The following is a 16,911-nucleotide window of genomic DNA, read 5'->3' as shown; positions in this document are numbered from 1 at the left end:
AACGTAAGGCTGAATAATTGTACGGTATGCTAACGTTACATGACACATAAACAACAAACTGAGAATGTGCCTGACATAACGTATAAAGAGTTATTCAGATAACTATAGCATAAATAACATGCAAAACCATCCGTGTCACTCCAAATCACTAAATCCAATGAAATCTTCATTCTCTGTGTCACTTTTAAACAACTCCGCTAACTACGGAGGTAGAAGATGCAGCACTACCTCTTCTACGTGGCTTACGTCAGACTCATCGTCAGTTGCAGTTCCAATTATTCCACAGGCCTAAAGCACCCTCTTGCGATTTAACGTGAAAATAACACGTGAAATTATATAATAATGTGTTAATAATTTCACACATAAGTCGTTCCTGAGTATAAGTCGCACCCCCAGCCAAACTATGAAAAAACTACGACTTATAGTCCGGAAAATAAGGTACTTAGCGTTTTATATCCTTTCATGCATGTTTAGACCGTCCACATCTGCATAATTTTTCATAGTAAAGGGAACATTGCCACGGCAACATTGCTCATCAAAATTAAAAGCGTTGCTTTTCTTTTTATCTTGAACAATTTATTATGAAACACCTGCAGTTTCAGAACAATTCGATAAAATCTCCAAGAAAGGTTATTTAGAATGACCTTCTATAAAGGCCAAAACTGAACTGAGCCAAATTTAAAATGGTAAGGCCAAACACTAACATGGCCCTTTTTAATTCATATGTGCTGAAGAGGCATACTTTAGCCTGAGCCCTTTTTGAGTTTCTATGCTTCACAGCTGGCACAAAATGTGTTGACACCAGCCAAACCTTATGAGTATCATGGCGATTTGTAAGCTATAAAATCATTGCATACAGTATAGTATATCAAACTAAAATATATTGTTTTTAAACAACCGCAGTGCCACGCTACCCCCTCAGAGTCTGGAGCCCAAAGACATCTCTACACGGATATATTTGTGACATGTGCTTATTGATCTATACTGTTTTACAGCTGCTGGGGATTTTTTTTATATGGAAGACGGCCAAGGCATGGTGACTGTGGCTTCGCAAGCTGAACAACAGCTTGCTGCTGGCGATTTATTTTTAAGTGGAGCACAAGAAAGAGATAGCAACTGCTTTACAAGCTGAGAAACAACTTCCTCCGGGTATCAATCCAAAACAATGTATCATTACCAATTTATTGCTAACAGATTTTTTTATGACATAAAATGTTATGCTGTTTTGCAATACAGAAAAAGGGAACTTAACCGCTTCTTTGCTCGCTTCGACGCTCAGAGCAGCACTTGCCCGCTGAAGACCACTCCCCCTCCACACGAGCAGCCCCTGTGCCTCTCTGCCGACAGCGTGAGGAGGGCGCTTGCCGCTATCAACACCCGTAAGGCGTGCTCAGTCCGCTGCTCTTCACCCTGCTGACGCATGACTGCACTGCAACCTACAGCGACAACCGCATAGTGAAGTTTGCTGACGACACGCCTCTGGTGGGTCTCATCACCAAGGGCGACGAGACTCAGTACAGGTTTAAGGTTGACCTTCTAACCACGTGGTGCAGGGACAACAACCTCCTGCTGAACGTCAACAAGACCAAGGAAATTGTTGTTGACTTCCGGAAGGGTCCCACCCAACACCTGCCGCTGACCATCGACGGTGCTGTGGTGGAGAGAGTGAACAGCACCAGATTCCTGGGGGTGCACATCAGTGAGGACCTCTCCTGGTCCGCCAACACCGCATCACTGGCAAAGAAAGCTCAGCGCCGCCTGTACTTCCTGCGGAAACTCAGGCGAGCAAGTGCTCCTCCGGCCGTCATGGCTAGATTCTACCGTGGCACCATTGAGAGCGTCCTCTCCAGTTGTATCGCTGTCTGGGGTGGTAGCTGCACTGAATAGAACATGAAGGCCCTGCAGCGCATTGTGAACACGGCTGGTAAGATTATTGGTGCTTCACTCCCCTCCCTGAAGGACATTTACGCCTCCCATCTCACCCGCAAGGCGACCACGATTGTGAGTGATGTGAGTCACCCCGCTCACTCTTTGTTCGATCTTCTGCCCTCTGGGAAGAGGTACAGGAGCCTGCGCTCCCGCACCACCAGACTCACCAACAGCTTCATTCTCCAGGCTGTTAGGATCCTGAACTCTCTCCCCCCTTCTGCGTAGCGTCCTGTACTTTTGCGCTATATTCTGACTGTCTGCTGTATGCACACTTGCTCCATTTTTGCTCCTCTTATTTATTGTGTTATTTGTTTATTTATTATTTATTCATCACTCTTATTTATTCATTGTTTGTGCCTTCTTGTTTTTATTTTTTTGTGTTGTTTACTTGTATGTATATTGTGTACTATGTCTTGTCACCGTGGGATAGTGGGAACATTATTTCGATTTCTTTGTGTGTCTTGGCATGTGAAGAAATTGACAATAAAGCAGACTTTGACTTTTGTCAATTGCCTGTTTGTATTCGCTCTTTGAGTGCACTTATTGATCATAATCGCTCACTAAGCTAATTCTCCCTATTTTTTAGAAGCCCAATGTCCATTGCGCCACAGAGCCCAATGTACTGGGTTGCAATGTTAGAATAATTTACCGCCACCGAAAAGTGTTACCAGGATAGAGTCGATACAAGGCTTCTTTTCTATCTACTATTCAGTGAAAATCTGATTCTGGTGGGACTCAAACCCACAACCTTTGAAAAGCCTCTTGACCAATTTAGAAATCCAATGCACTGTTCATTGCGCCACAGAGCCTGATGTACTTGACTGCAACAATACAATAACATACCACCTGGGTTGAGTTGCTACACGGCTTCATGTTCAGCTACCATTCAGCTCAAAGCTGACTCTGGTGGTACTCAAACGCACAACCTTTGAATTGCCTCTTTTAGACAAACTTAGAAGTCCAATGCCCTGTCCATTAAGTCACAGCCTGATATAATTGACTGCAACATTACAATAATTTTCAGCTAAAAGTTAACTCTGGCGGCTCGGTGGCGCACTGGGTGGCACGTCCGCCTCACAGTTAGGAGGGTGCGGTTTCGATTCCACCTCCGGCCCTCCCTGTGTGGAGTTTGCATGTTCTCCCCGGGCCCGCGTGGGTTTTCTCCGGGCACTCCGGTTTCCTCCCACATCCCAAAAACATGCTTGGTAGGCCAATTGAGCACTCCAAAATGTCCCTAGGTGTGAGTGCGAGTGCAAATGGTTGTTTGTCTCTGTGTGCCCTGCGATTGGCTGGCAACCGATTCAAGGTGTCCCCCGCCTACTGCCCGATGACGGCTGGGATAGGCTCCGGCCTGCCCACGACCCCAATGGGGACGAGGGGTATAGATGATGGATGGATGGATAAAAATTGACTCTGGTGGCACTCAAACCCACAACCTTTGAATTGCCTCTTTTTGACCAACTTAGAAGTCCAATGCGCTGTCCATGGTGCCACAGAACTGCAACATTACAATGAGATACGACTATCTAAAAGTGTTACCAGAATTAAGTTGATACAAGGCTTCATCTTCAGTTAAAAGCCGACTCTGGTGGGACTCGAACCCACAACCTTTGAATTGCCTCTTTTTGACCAACTTAGAAGTCCAATGCGCTGTCCATTGCGCCACAGAGCCTGATGTACATAACTGCAACATTACAATAACATACCACTACCTGAAAGTGTAACCAGGATTAAGTTGATACAAGGCTTCAGGTTCAGCTGAAAGCCGACTGGTGGGACTTGAACCCACAACCTTTGAATTGACTCTTTCAGACCAACTTAGAAGTCCAATGCGCTGTCCTTTGCGCCACAGAGCCTGATGTTCTGGACTGCAACATTACAATAACATACCACTACCTAAAAGTGGTAGGCTGGTTGATACAAGGCCTCATGTTCAGCTACCATTCAGCTAAAAGCTGACTCCGGCGGGACTCGAACCCACAACCTTTGAATTGCCTCTTTCAGACCAACTTAGAAGTCCAATGCACTGTCCATTGCCCCACAGAGCCTGAGGTGTTCGGTTGCAACATTACAATAACATACCAATATCTAAAAGTGGTAGGCTAGTTCATACAAGGCCTCATTTCAGCTACCAGTCAGCTAAAAGCTGACTCCAGTGGGACTCGAACCCACAACCTTTGAATTGCCTCTTTCTGACTAACTTAGAAGTCCAATGCGCTGTCCATTGCGCCACAGAGCCTGATGTGGTTGACTGCAACATTACAACAACGTACCACTACCTAAATTTAAGTTGCTACAAGGATTCATGTTCAGCTACCATTCATCTAAAAGCTGCCTCTGGTTTGACTCGAACCCACAACCTTTGACTTGCCTCTTTTTGACCACCTTAGAAGGTCCAATGCGCTGTCCATTGCACCACAGACCTTAACAATAACATACCACTAACTAAAAGTGTTACCAGGTTGGTTGATACAAGGCCTCGGGTTTTGCTATAAGGTGACTCTGGAGAGACTTGAACCCACAACCTTTGAATTGCCTGTTTTCAATCAACTTAAAAGTCCAATGCGCTGTCCATGGCGCCACAGAACTGCAACATTACAATAACATACAACTAAAAGTGTGACCAGATTTAAGTTGATACAAGGCTTCATGTTCAGCTGGAAGCCAACTCTGGTGGGACTTGAACCCACAACCTTTGAATTGCGTTTTTCAGACCAACTTAGAAGTCCAATGTGCTGTCCTTTGCGCCACAGAGCCTGATGTTCTGGACTGCAACATTACAATAACATACCACTACCTAAAAGTGTTACCAGGACAGTCGATACAAGGCTTCATGTTCAGCTAAAATCTGACTCAGGTGGGACTCAAACCCACAACCTTTAGCATTGCCTCTTTTGGACCCCCTTAGAAGTCTAATGCGCTGTCCATTGCACCAAAGAGCCTGAGGTGTTGGGTTGCAATATTACAATAACATACCAATACCTAAAAGTGGTAGGCTGGTGGATACAAGACCTCATGTTCAGCTACCATTCAGCTAAAAGCTGACTCCGGTGGGACTCGAACCCACAACCTTTGAATTGCCTCTTTTTGACGAACTTAGAAGTCCAATGCGCTGTCCATTGCGCCACAGAGCCTGATGTGGTTGACTGCAACATTACAACGTACCACTACCTAAATTTGAGTTGCTACAGGGATTCATGTTCAGCTACCAGTCAGCTAAAAGCTGACTCCAGTGGGACTCGAACCCACAACCTTTGAATTGCCTCTTTCTGACTAACGTAGAAGTCCAATGCGCTGTCCATTGCGCCACAGAGCCTGATGTGGTTGACTGCAACATTACAACAACGTACCACTACCTAAATTTGAGTTGCTACAATGATTCATGTTCAGCTACCATTCAGCTAAAAGCTGCCTCTGGTGAGAGGCGAACCCACAACCTTTGACTTGCCTCTTTTTGACCACCTTAGAAGGTCCAATGCGCTGTCCATTGCACCACAGACCTTAAAAATAACATACCACTACCTAAAAGTGTTACCAGGTTGGTTGATACAAGGCCTCGGGTTTTGCTATAAGTTGACTCTGGAGAGACTTGAACCCACAACCATTGAATTACCTGTTTTCAATCAACTTAAAAGTCCAATGCGCTGTCCATGGCGCCACAGAACTGCAACATTACAATAACATACCACTAAAAGTGTTACCAGATTTAAGTTGATACAAGGCTTCATGTTCAGCTGAAAGCCAACTCTGGTGGGACTTGAACCCACAACCTTTGAATTGCCTCTTTCAGACCAACTTAGAAGTCCAATGCACTGTCCATTGCACCACAGAGCCTGAGGTGTTTGGTTGCAATATTACAATAACATACCAATATCTAAAAGTGGTAGGCTAATACAAGGCCTCATGTTCAGCTATCAGTCAGCTAAAAGCTGACTCCAGTGGGACTCGAACCCACAACCTTTGAATCGCCTCTTTCTGACAAACTTAGAAGTCCAATGCGCTGTCCATTGCGCCACAGAGCCTGATGTGGTTGACTGCAACATTACAACAACGTACCACTACTTAAATTTGAGTTGCTACAAGGATTCATGTTCAGCTACCATTCAGCTAAAAGCTGCCTCTGGTGAGACTCGAACCCACAACCTTTGACTTGCCTCTTTTTGACCACCTTAGAAGGTCCAATGCGCTGTCCATTGCACCACAGACCTTAAAAATAACATACCACTACCTAAAAGTGTTACCAGGTTGGTTGATACAAGGCCTCAGGTTTTGCTATAAGTTGACTCTGGAGAGACTTGAACCCACAACCTTTGAATTGCCTGTTTTCAATCAACTTGAAAGTACAATGCGCTGTCCATGGCGCCACAGAACTGCAACATTACAATAACATACCACTAAAAGTGTTACCAAATTTAAGTTGATACAAGGCTTCATGTTCAGCTGAAAGCCAACTCTGGTGGGACTTGAACCCACAACCTTTGAATTGCCTCTTTCAGACCAACTTAGAAGTCCAATGCACTGTCCATTGCACCACAGAGCCTGAGGTGTTTGGTTGCAATATTACAATAACATACCAATATCTAAAAGTGGTAGGCTAGTTAATACAAGGCCTCATTTCAGCTACCAGTCAGCTAAAAGCTGACTCCAGTGGGACTCGAACCCACAACCTTTGAATTGCCTCTTTCTGACTAACTTAGAAGTCCAATGCGCTGTCCATTGCGCCACAGAGCCTGATGTGGTTGACTGCAACATTACAACAACGTACCACTACCTAAATCTGAGTTGCTACACGGATTCATGTTCAGCTACCATTCAGCTAAAAGCTGCCTCTGGTGAGACTCGAACCCACAACCTTTGACTTGCCTCTTTTTGACCACCTTAGAAGGTCCAATGCGCTGTCCATTGCACCACATACCTTAACAATAACATACCACTAACTAAAAGTGTTACCAGGTTGGTTGATACAAGGCCTCGGGTTTTGCTATAAGGTGACTCTGGAGAGACTTGAACCCACAACCTTTGAATTGCCTGTTTTCAATCAACTTAAAAGTCCAATGCGCTGTCCATGGCGCCACAGAACTGCAACATTACAATAACATACAACTAAAAGTGTGACCAGATTTAAGTTGATACAAGGCTTCATGTTCAGCTGGAAGCCAACTCTGGTGGGACTTGAACCCACAACCTTTGAATTGCGTTTTTCAGACCAACTTAGAAGTCCAATGTGCTGTCCTTTGCGCCACAGAGCCTGATGTTCTGGACTGCAACATTACAATAACATACCACTACCTAAAAGTGTTACCAGGACAGTCGATACAAGGCTTCATGTTCAGCTAAAATCTGACTCAGGTGGGACTCAAACCCACAACCTTTAGCATTGCCTCTTTTGGACCCCCTTAGAAGTCTAATGCGCTGTCCATTGCACCAAAGAGCCTGAGGTGTTGGGTTGCAATATTACAATAACATACCAATACCTAAAAGTGGTAGGCTGGTGGATACAAGACCTCATGTTCAGCTACCATTCAGCTAAAAGCTGACTCCGGTGGGACTCGAATCCACAACCTTTGAATTGCCTCTTTTTGACTAACTTAGAAGTCCAATGCGCTGTCCATTGCGCCACAGAGCCTGATGTGGTTGACTGCAACATTACAACGTACCACTACCTAAATTTGAGTTGCTACAAGGATTCATGTTCAGCTACCAGTCAGCTAAAAGCTGACTCCAGTGGGACTCGAACCCACAACCTTTGAATTGCCTCTTTCTGACTAACGTAGAAGTCCAATGCGCTGTCCATTGCGCCACAGAGCCTGATGTGGTTGACTGCAACATTACAACAACGTACCACTACCTAAATTTGAGTTGCTACAAGGATTCATGTTCAGCTACCATTCAGCTAAAAGCTGCCTCTGGTGAGAGGCGAACCCACAACCTTTGACTTGCCTCTTTTTGACCACCTTAGAAGGTCCAATGCGCTGTCCATTGCACCACAGACCTTAAAAATAACATACCACTACCTAAAAGTGTTACCAGGTTGGTTGATACAAGGCCTCGGGTTTTGCTATAAGTTGACTCTGGAGAGACTTGAACCCACAACCATTGAATTGCCTGTTTTCAATCAACTTAAAAGTCCAATGCGCTGTCCATGGCGCCACAGAACTGCAACATTACAATAACATACCACTAAAAGTGTTACCAGATTTAAGTTGATACAAGGCTTCATGGTCAGCTGAAAGCCAACTCTGGTGCGACTTGAACCCACAACCTTTGAATTGCCTCTTTCAGACCAACTTAGAAGTCCAATGCACTGTCCATTGCACCACAGAGCCTGAGGTGTTCGGTTGCAATATTACAATAACATACCAATATCTAAAAGTGGTAGGCTAGTTAATACAAGGCCTCATGTTCAGCTATCAGTCAGCTAAAAGCTGACTCCAGTGGGACTCGAACCCACAACCTTTGAATCGCCTCTTTCTGACAAACTTAGAAGTCCAATGCGCTGTCCATTGCGCCACAGAGCCTGATGTGGTTGACTGCAACATTACAACAACGTACCACTACCTAAATTTGAGTTGCTACAAGGATTCATGTTCAGCTACCATTCAGCTAAAAGCTGCCTCTGGTGAGACTCGAACCCACAACCTTTGACTTGCCTCTTTTTGACCACCTTAGAAGGTCCAATGCGCTGTCCATTGCACCACATACCTTAACAATAACATACCACTACCTAAAAGTGTTACCAGGTTGGTTGATACAAGGCCTCAGGTTTTGCTATAAGGTGACTCTGGAGAGACTTGAACCCACAACCTTTGAATTGCCTGTTTTCAATCAACTTAAAAGTCCAATGCGCTGTGCATGGCGCCACAGAACTGCAACATTACAATAACATACAACTAAAAGTGTGACCAGATTTAAGTTGATACAAGGCTTCATGTTCAGCTGAAAGCCAACTCTGGTGGGACTTGAACCCACAACCTTTGAATTCCCTTTTTCAGACCAACTTAGAAGTCCAATGTGCTGTCCTTTGCGCCACAGAGCCTGATGTGCTGGACTGCAACATTACAATGACATACCACTACCTAAAAGTGTTACCAGGACAGTCGATACAAGGCTTCATGTTCAGCTAAAATCTGACTCAGGTGGGACTCGAACCCACAACCTTTGCATTGCCTCTTTTGGACCCCCTTAGAAGTCCAATGCGCTGTCCATTGCACCACAGAGCCTGAGGTGTTGGGTTGCAATATTACAATAACATACCAATACCTAAAAGTGGTAGGCTGGTGGATACAAGGCCTCATGTTCAGCTACCCTTCAGCTAAAAGCTGACTCCGGTGGGACTCGAACCCACAACCTTTGAATTGCCTCTTTTTGACTAACTTAGAAGGTCCAATGCGCTGTCCATTGCACCACAGACCTTAAAAATAACATACCACTACCTAAAAGTGTTACCAGGTTGGTTGATACAAGGCCTCGGGTTTTGCTATAAGTTGACTGGAGAGACTTGAACCCACAACCTTTGAATTGCCTGTTTTCAATCAACTTAAAAGTCCAATGCGCTGTCCATGGCGCCACAGAACTGCAACATTACAATAACATACCACTAAAAGTGTTACCAGATTTAAGTTGATACAAGGCTTCATGTTCAGCTGAAAGCCAACTCTGGTGGGACTTGAACCCACAACCTTTGAATTGCCTCTTTCAGACCAACTTAGAAGTCCAATGCACTGTCCATTGCACCACAGAGCCTGAGGTGTTAGGGTGCAATATTACAATAACATACCAATATCTAAAAGTGGTAGGCTAGTTAATACAAGGCCTCATGTTCAGCTACCGTGCAGCTAAAAGCTGACTCCGGTGGGACTCGAACCCACAACCTTTGAATTGCCTCTTTTTGACTAACTTAGAAGTCCAATGCGCTGTCCATTGCGCCACAGAGCCTGATGTTGTTGACTGCAACATTACAACGTACCACTACCTAAATTTGAGTTGCTACTAGGATTCATGTTCAGCTACCATTCAGTTAAAAGCTGCCTCTGGTGAGACTCGAACCCACAACCTTTGACTTGCCTCTTGTAAAATTGTTGTTTATATTATTGTTATTTGATATATAGTTTATATCTAGTCATATGGGCCTGTGGAATAATTTGAACTGCAACTGACGACGAGTCCGACGTCAGCGACGCGCCACACGCGCAGCGTTGTTTACACAAAGGACGAAGAATTCGATGGATTTAATGATTTGGAGTGACACAGATGGTTTGATAAACGTGTTATTTATGTTATAGGTATTTGAATAACTGTTAATGTTACGTCAGGCCCGTTCTCACCTCCTCGTTTGTGTTTATGTCACATTATCTTACCGTATCGTTTAGCCTGTTGTTGCTGGTTAATTTCTGTTCTTGGTGTTGGATTTTGTCAAATTTCCCCCAAAATGCGACTTAAACTCCAGTGCGACTTATATATGTTTTTTTTTACCCCTTTACGGTGCATTTTATGGCTGATGCGACTTGTACTCCGGAGCGACTTTTAGTCCGAAAAATACGGTACTCATGTGACAGTTGAATCACTGCTTCATTAGGAGCGGACTCACCAATGCCTGAATCCTACCATGAGCAGAATAGGTACATCTCACCTACATGTTTTTGATGGAGCGTAAACCAACAATAAATAACCACTGAACTCTTTTTTTCACAATGTTCAGGGAAACACAACTAATTTTAAATTTGATCGTAAAATAATACATAAGAGAAAATTAATGAGCATTTAGGGAGACAAATGAAACAATTCAAGCAAATGGGTAGCAAGATTGTGGGGATTCAATTTAAGAAATTTCTACCAAGGGAGTCATTAAACATCATAATTTCTCCTCAGTGTACACTTGCTCTTTCGTAGATGATAAGAATAATACCTAAATTCAATGAAGTGACCCAAAAGGTCAACAAGGGTCTTCATACGGAGAAAATGTTCTCCAAAACAGTGGCCTCAGCTTCATTGCTTGCATGCGAGTACATCAAGACATGTTTGTATTCAATGAATTCAGAATTGTTTTAAAATACGTATATATATTCTTCTATATTGTCTTCTGATTGTAATGTTAGTTATTTGGTAATTGTAAAATTTACAATTTTGTCATTGAGCCATATTAGGGCTACACAAAGATATAAAAGAGAGTGATTAATCACAGATGGTGATCACGTCACATTGTATCAGCATGTGAAAACTGAAGCAAGATGCAAATATATATATATATATATATATATATATATATATATGTTTCTGATGTTTTTTTCATCATAACATTGATAATTGCTGTATTTAAAAAAAAAACTGTCCTTTACTGGCAAACATACAAAACCATAAATGTTTAATCAGCCTCGGTCACCATATCCTAAGAGATGGAAAATAATTTACAATCATTTGTCATGTAGTTTTGTAGACCCACTGTATCAACTTCACACATCTGGGATTGTGATATGTCTTCAGGTTGAAGTAAACAAGAATAGACTCAATCACATGCCATGAGCTTGAACAGGATAATTAATTAAAAATAAATGTGTGGGTGGAAATTTCTAATACATTTTAATTACATTTTAATGCCATATATATTGTCTTGCAGTACTCGCCCAAAGAAATTGCTATTTCTGTCATCATCCATTGTGCGTTATTGTCAATGGAAACCATTAATCTCAAATTGTCATTGTGACATGAACCAAGTCATCTAATGAAGACTTATTAATAGTTTAAAATGAAGTCTATTGAGTGCATATCACGTGAAAATGTAATGTGTGTGTTTAGGAGTACTTCACATTTGCAGACACATACAATTCAAATCAGGGCCCACAATGAGTGCGAGCTGTGTGAGGAAACACAGTGGAGGCTTTGGTACAGTTAATGAACTGATATTTACAAGTCTTTTAGAATCATATTTGGCCTGAGGTCTCACATCATCTCTGCCAAGACTCCCCAGGGAGCATTCATTCTGTTGGTGTAACATAACAATGAGACAAATTAAAAGCTGGCATAGATGCCCTCAAGCTCAGACCAGACAAAGCCTGAAGTTTATGCCACTGACAGAGAAAATTTAAGCACAGAGAGGGAATTCTGCAATATAATGTTGAAACATTTGACAAAAAAAAGCCCAAAGGCAAAGCTTGTAGTGCTGAACAATGCAGAGGGTATTGTTTGGAATAAACAATTACCCTGTATCTCTTTTTCATTTAATTTGCCTTTATACTCTGAATATGATGCTGTAACGAATGGTGTCAGAGGATTTATTAAGTAGTGGATGCACTAAAGAATATTAGAATAAATACAAAGTAATGACAAACTATCCACAACAGTATACTGCCTCCTCTCTGCCAACCCAGAGGTGAGGAAGTGCCAGTCGAAGACAGCCTTTGTGATGTTATGCCATCAATTATTCTCATCAGTTGAACTGGTGACACATGCCCTCTGATTGCACTGAAGGCTCATTATAGCAGTGCCCTTGCCCCTGTGTATGCCCTGTGACAAAAAAAGTGCCAAGTGTTGATATTGCCGCACAAAAGGTTGTGAGGAATGAAGGCGCTTGCTTGTTGTCTTTATTTATTTATTCATTACTTGGCTTGTGATTGGCTGGCAACCATACCACAGAGTACCCGGCCTCTCGCCCAAAGTCAGCTGGGATAGGCTCCATCTTACCAACCACCAATGAAGACCAGCAATACAGAAAATTGATGGGTTTACTGCTGTCATTGACAGGGAAAAAAGTGCTCCATTATGGAGTTTGTAGACGACAACATTCAACGATTTCTTGCACACAAAGAGGCTAATGATTTTTTTTTTCAGACCACACAGCAAGAAAGTTTGATGTAAAGTATTTTGACCTGGTTTTGACAAAGTGTATTTTTTTGCTCTCATGTCACACTTCTGGACATGAGAGACACAGAGAACCAGCAATATAGCAATGCTCGAAATAAACAGATTTACATCACTGTCTGTGATGTAATTTGTGAATTTTGCCTCTCAATCAATGTCACTGAAACATAGAACTGCGACTGGGCCACCATTTTTATGACAAGACGCAGAGCCGGAATCACTTAAAAAAAACAAAAAAAAAAACATCTGAATATCATAACAATTGTCCAAGAAAATTGGTTAAATAGTACAAGTGTGTTGTGCATTTCATACTATAAGGAAAAGGAGTTAGTTTGTCAGGGTGGAGAGATTCAAGTGTTTTGTTTTTGTTTTTTTTGTTTTGATTAAAAAGCACAGTGCCTTATAACCAAATCATGGAACCAAATCACGGAACAGGTACATGTGCTATCAGCGTGTATTTAAACGTCATTCTTCCGTCACTTCCGCGAAGTAGTACATTTGCAAAAGTTGAAGCGCGAAGTACATATACATATATTTGCCCACCTTTTGGAGGGCCTCTGGCCAAGTGTTGGAGGAAGTTACTCGGTCAGTGTCATATTTACAGTATATGTATATATACATATATATATATATATATATATATATAGTTCAGTAGTTGTTGGCTCGTTGACCTCTTGTTTTGTTAAATAAAGAGCCGTTTACCAAACCCACGTCTTTCCTTGTACTTTGTTAACGCTACAATATAGTTATATACTAGATCTGTGGAATAACGACGAGGCTGACGTCAGGGAGCACGCGCGGCGTTGTTGACAAAGGATGAGGAATTTGATCGATGGATTTAATGAATTGGAGTGACACAGATGGTTTTATAAACGTGTTATTTATGTAATAGTTATTTGAATAACTCTGAATGTTACCTCAGGCCCGTTCTCAGCTCTTCGTTTGTGTTTATATCACGTTAGCATACCTATCGTTTAGCCTGTTGCTCGTTCATGTCTGTTCTTGGTGTTGGATTTTGTCGAATAAAATTCCCCCAAAATGCGACTTATACTCCGGAGCGACTTATATATGGTTTTTTTTCACGTTATTGTGCATTTTATGGCTAATGCGACCTATATTCCGGAGCGACTTTTAGTCCGAAAAATACGGCATGTATATATATGGGATATTTTTAGAAAAGTGATTCATTGCATGTACGTAAAATTCCAATACACTTACAAATCAGCCACTGTCATTTTCTAATATTAATTTGAACCCTCACCCTTTGTCCACCTCCTGGAGGGCCTCTGGCCAGGTGTTGGAGGAGGTTACTAGGTCAGTGCCATGCTTGCGGCCAGAGCACTGTGTGAAAAGAAGCTGAAATAGGTCAAAGTGAGAGATGATGGCAAATTGGAAGTGACACTGAACCCCTCCCCACTGGAGCATAGCGAAACCTGTAGGCACAATAAATATTATGAAATTATGCTACTTCTGAAACTGTTACAATTTTCACTGTGGGCGCTGATTGTATTCGTTTTGGAGGTAAGTCCCTTCATTATGTTTGAGCTCAGGGATTCATTTCCGACATCTTTAGGTTTTGGCGATAAGCATCCCTTGGGCTTTGTTAAGATAACATCTTTGTTTTACATTGAAAAGAACAGCTATGGATAATAAATCCATGCAAACATGTACAATATATAAATACATACATGTTTGCGTGCATTATAGGACAACAGAGAAAAATGTTGTTTGTTTAGAAAATCATGGCACGAGCTACATACACACATTCCGTATGTAGCATGTGACATGAGCAACACGATCAACTTAATGAGAACAATAATAACTGGATAAAAGCCAGTTTTTCGGATGGGTTTTGTAAGTATATGTGGGAGATTCTCATATTGTATGAGAGATTTTATTCCAGATGTTACAGCCCCAAATTTGAGAGGACTGACAGAGCAAAAGTGGTACATCTAAGGTACTGCACAGTCACCTCTAGTAGTAGCGGTGGTAGTTCTGCCCATGGCAGGCTTTAGCCTAATATAGTCTAGTGAGGCTGGTGATGTAAGTTCATAGAAGGTGTTATATACTATAACCAGTGTTGGGTTTAACGTGCCACAAAAGTAATGTTGTTCAAATAATTTTATTTAGTAATGAAGTAAAACAAGTTACATCTTCTGTTTTTGTAATATTATTATTACTTTACTGAATCATGTAACAAGTTACAATAGCGGGCACAACTGAAAGCTAATTACCTTATCATACAAAAAAAAGAATGCAGTCCAATACTTTTCATTTCTTTCTATGATAATTGCCTCGCATTTCGTACCTTCTTGGACAAGTCACGCAATTAAACTGGATGCTAATTACTGGCACTGTAGGCTTTATTCATTTTCATGCGATAATCTGTGTTTTCCTGGCAGAGGAGCCATTGTACAGGGTCCGGCAAAATGATCTGACACATTTGTATGTTTAGTAAAATGTAAATAAATTAAAGAAACAAAAATGTTTCTTTTTATTTTCTAAAAGTACATATAATGCCATTTTGTTTTGTTTCGTTTCATTTCATTTTCGTTTCGTATTCGAATGATGTTATTTTGTTTTGTTTCAGTTGCTAACATGAATGTGAGCATCGCGCTTTCACTGTGGAAACGTTTATCAAGAACGAATCTGCAACTGCAACACAACGAGCGTTCCGTTTGCACTTCAGACATGGTAGACATGATCCCGTACCTGCTCGAAACACAATCTTGTTATGGGTTATAACTTCAGAGCCAGTGGATCAGCATTGAAACGAAAAATGATCTGCTGAGTTATGGACAACTTTCATGAACGCCTTCGACAGTGTGTGGACAATAACGGCTCCCATTTGACTGATTACTTTTTAAAACAAAACGAAAAAAAAAGGCATTATATGTACTACTTTTCAAAAATATATATATTTTTTTTCTTTACTTTATTTGTGTTTTTTTAAACCCAAAAACGTGTTAGATCATTTTGCCGGACCCTGTATGTGACACCAATCATTGTTATGGTTTTTTGAAATAAAATGCAAAACACACATTCATACAGCCATGAACAAACTTAAGTAAAAAGCAGCTAATACAGTGTGAAAAAAAACAAGACTCATTGCGCTTTTTAGGTATGATTTTAATAAATTGCAATTGCAGGATGTAAATAATAATGAATAGATATTATTAATAATTTATTGTAATAATAGATTGCAATTGCAATATGTAAATAATAATGAATGAATAATATTAATAGTAATAATTAATATTATGGGGCAAGCAAAATACCGTATTGGCCCGAATATAAGACGACCCTGATTATAAGACGACCCCCTCTTTTTCAAGACTCAAGTTTGAAAAAAACGTATTGAATACCAAATTTAATTTTTATACAGAAAATGATTACATCTGAAACAAATGATTATAACAATATATTCGAGAGAAAAAGCATGTTCTTTTGCCTCATTCAAATCATGCAAAAACTGTCATCTTAATATCTGAACATTTAAATATGTAAACTAAAGTGCAATCACATTTGTAAAGGAATGGCTTTTGGGTTTTGAAATGTAAATAAACCAATCTACTGTGATGAAACAACAAAATTGCAATAACTGCATTAAGCATCAAAGTGAAGTCTAACTGTAACTGTAGTCTTGAAACAAATCTGAATAAGGAAAAACATTGCAATAAAATAATGCAAACTGCTACCACTATTGTTGGGGAGCCTGAGGACTGTATAGGGAGTTGGCTCGGATGGTTATATCCTTTTCGCCCCCAGGTATCGGTCAGAACACAGGAGGGAAGACATGGTTCAGTTTTGATTGCTTTACTGAATTATTGGCAAAAATGTATCAGGCACTGTGGCTCATAGGGGCAAACTGGTAAAAGGGTATATAGGTGTGTGTAGTGTACATGGGTGAGTCTTTGGGTGTGTAAATGTGATTCTGGTGTGTATGATTATTGTATGACGCGTGTGAAGGGTGTGTGTGTGTGTGTGTGCGTGTGTGATGTGTGTGTGTGTGTGGTTCTGCAACAGACAGAAATACAGCACGTAAGTCAACGCTCAACTTCTGACGTCACACAACACTAGTAGACGGCACACATTACATAACTAACTGCGTGTAACCGTTCCGCTATA

The 16,911-nt window shown here is 41.4% G+C and overlaps 1 protein-coding gene and 11 non-coding genes across 13 annotated transcripts in view; all 12 read right to left on the bottom strand.

The window, feature by feature from the left end:
- The window catches only part of sorcs3 (sortilin related VPS10 domain containing receptor 3), a 260,977-nt gene that overhangs the window by 207,298 nt on the left and 36,768 nt on the right, over window positions 1-16,911 (bottom strand). The window lies entirely within an intron of this gene.
- On the bottom strand, window positions 3,510-3,601 carry trnar-ucu. Its single transcript is given in 2 exon segments — window positions 3,510-3,545; window positions 3,565-3,601. It is a non-coding gene; the product is annotated as a tRNA-Arg (tRNA).
- On the bottom strand, window positions 4,077-4,168 carry trnar-ucu. The gene is given in 2 exon segments: window positions 4,077-4,112; window positions 4,132-4,168. It is a non-coding gene; the product is annotated as a tRNA-Arg (tRNA).
- trnar-ucu lies at window positions 4,972-5,063 on the bottom strand. Its single transcript is given in 2 exon segments — window positions 4,972-5,007; window positions 5,027-5,063. It is a non-coding gene; the product is annotated as a tRNA-Arg (tRNA).
- trnar-ucu lies at window positions 5,154-5,245 on the bottom strand. Its single transcript is given in 2 exon segments — window positions 5,154-5,189; window positions 5,209-5,245. It is a non-coding gene; the product is annotated as a tRNA-Arg (tRNA).
- On the bottom strand, window positions 5,860-5,951 carry trnar-ucu. The gene is given in 2 exon segments: window positions 5,860-5,895; window positions 5,915-5,951. It is a non-coding gene; the product is annotated as a tRNA-Arg (tRNA).
- trnar-ucu lies at window positions 6,569-6,660 on the bottom strand. The gene is given in 2 exon segments: window positions 6,569-6,604; window positions 6,624-6,660. It is a non-coding gene; the product is annotated as a tRNA-Arg (tRNA).
- trnar-ucu lies at window positions 7,464-7,555 on the bottom strand. The gene is given in 2 exon segments: window positions 7,464-7,499; window positions 7,519-7,555. It is a non-coding gene; the product is annotated as a tRNA-Arg (tRNA).
- On the bottom strand, window positions 7,646-7,737 carry trnar-ucu. The gene is given in 2 exon segments: window positions 7,646-7,681; window positions 7,701-7,737. It is a non-coding gene; the product is annotated as a tRNA-Arg (tRNA).
- Window positions 8,356-8,447, bottom strand: trnar-ucu. Its single transcript is given in 2 exon segments — window positions 8,356-8,391; window positions 8,411-8,447. It is a non-coding gene; the product is annotated as a tRNA-Arg (tRNA).
- trnar-ucu lies at window positions 9,058-9,149 on the bottom strand. The gene is given in 2 exon segments: window positions 9,058-9,093; window positions 9,113-9,149. It is a non-coding gene; the product is annotated as a tRNA-Arg (tRNA).
- Window positions 9,773-9,864, bottom strand: trnar-ucu. The gene is given in 2 exon segments: window positions 9,773-9,808; window positions 9,828-9,864. It is a non-coding gene; the product is annotated as a tRNA-Arg (tRNA).

Source organism: Syngnathus acus, chromosome 1 (assembly GCF_901709675.1).
Source record: "Syngnathus acus chromosome 1, fSynAcu1.2, whole genome shotgun sequence".
In the NCBI taxonomy this organism is placed as follows: Eukaryota; Metazoa; Chordata; class Actinopteri; order Syngnathiformes; family Syngnathidae; genus Syngnathus; species Syngnathus acus.
Note: the sequence above shows the minus strand (reverse complement) of the source record. Positions and strands in the feature narration are given on the sequence as shown.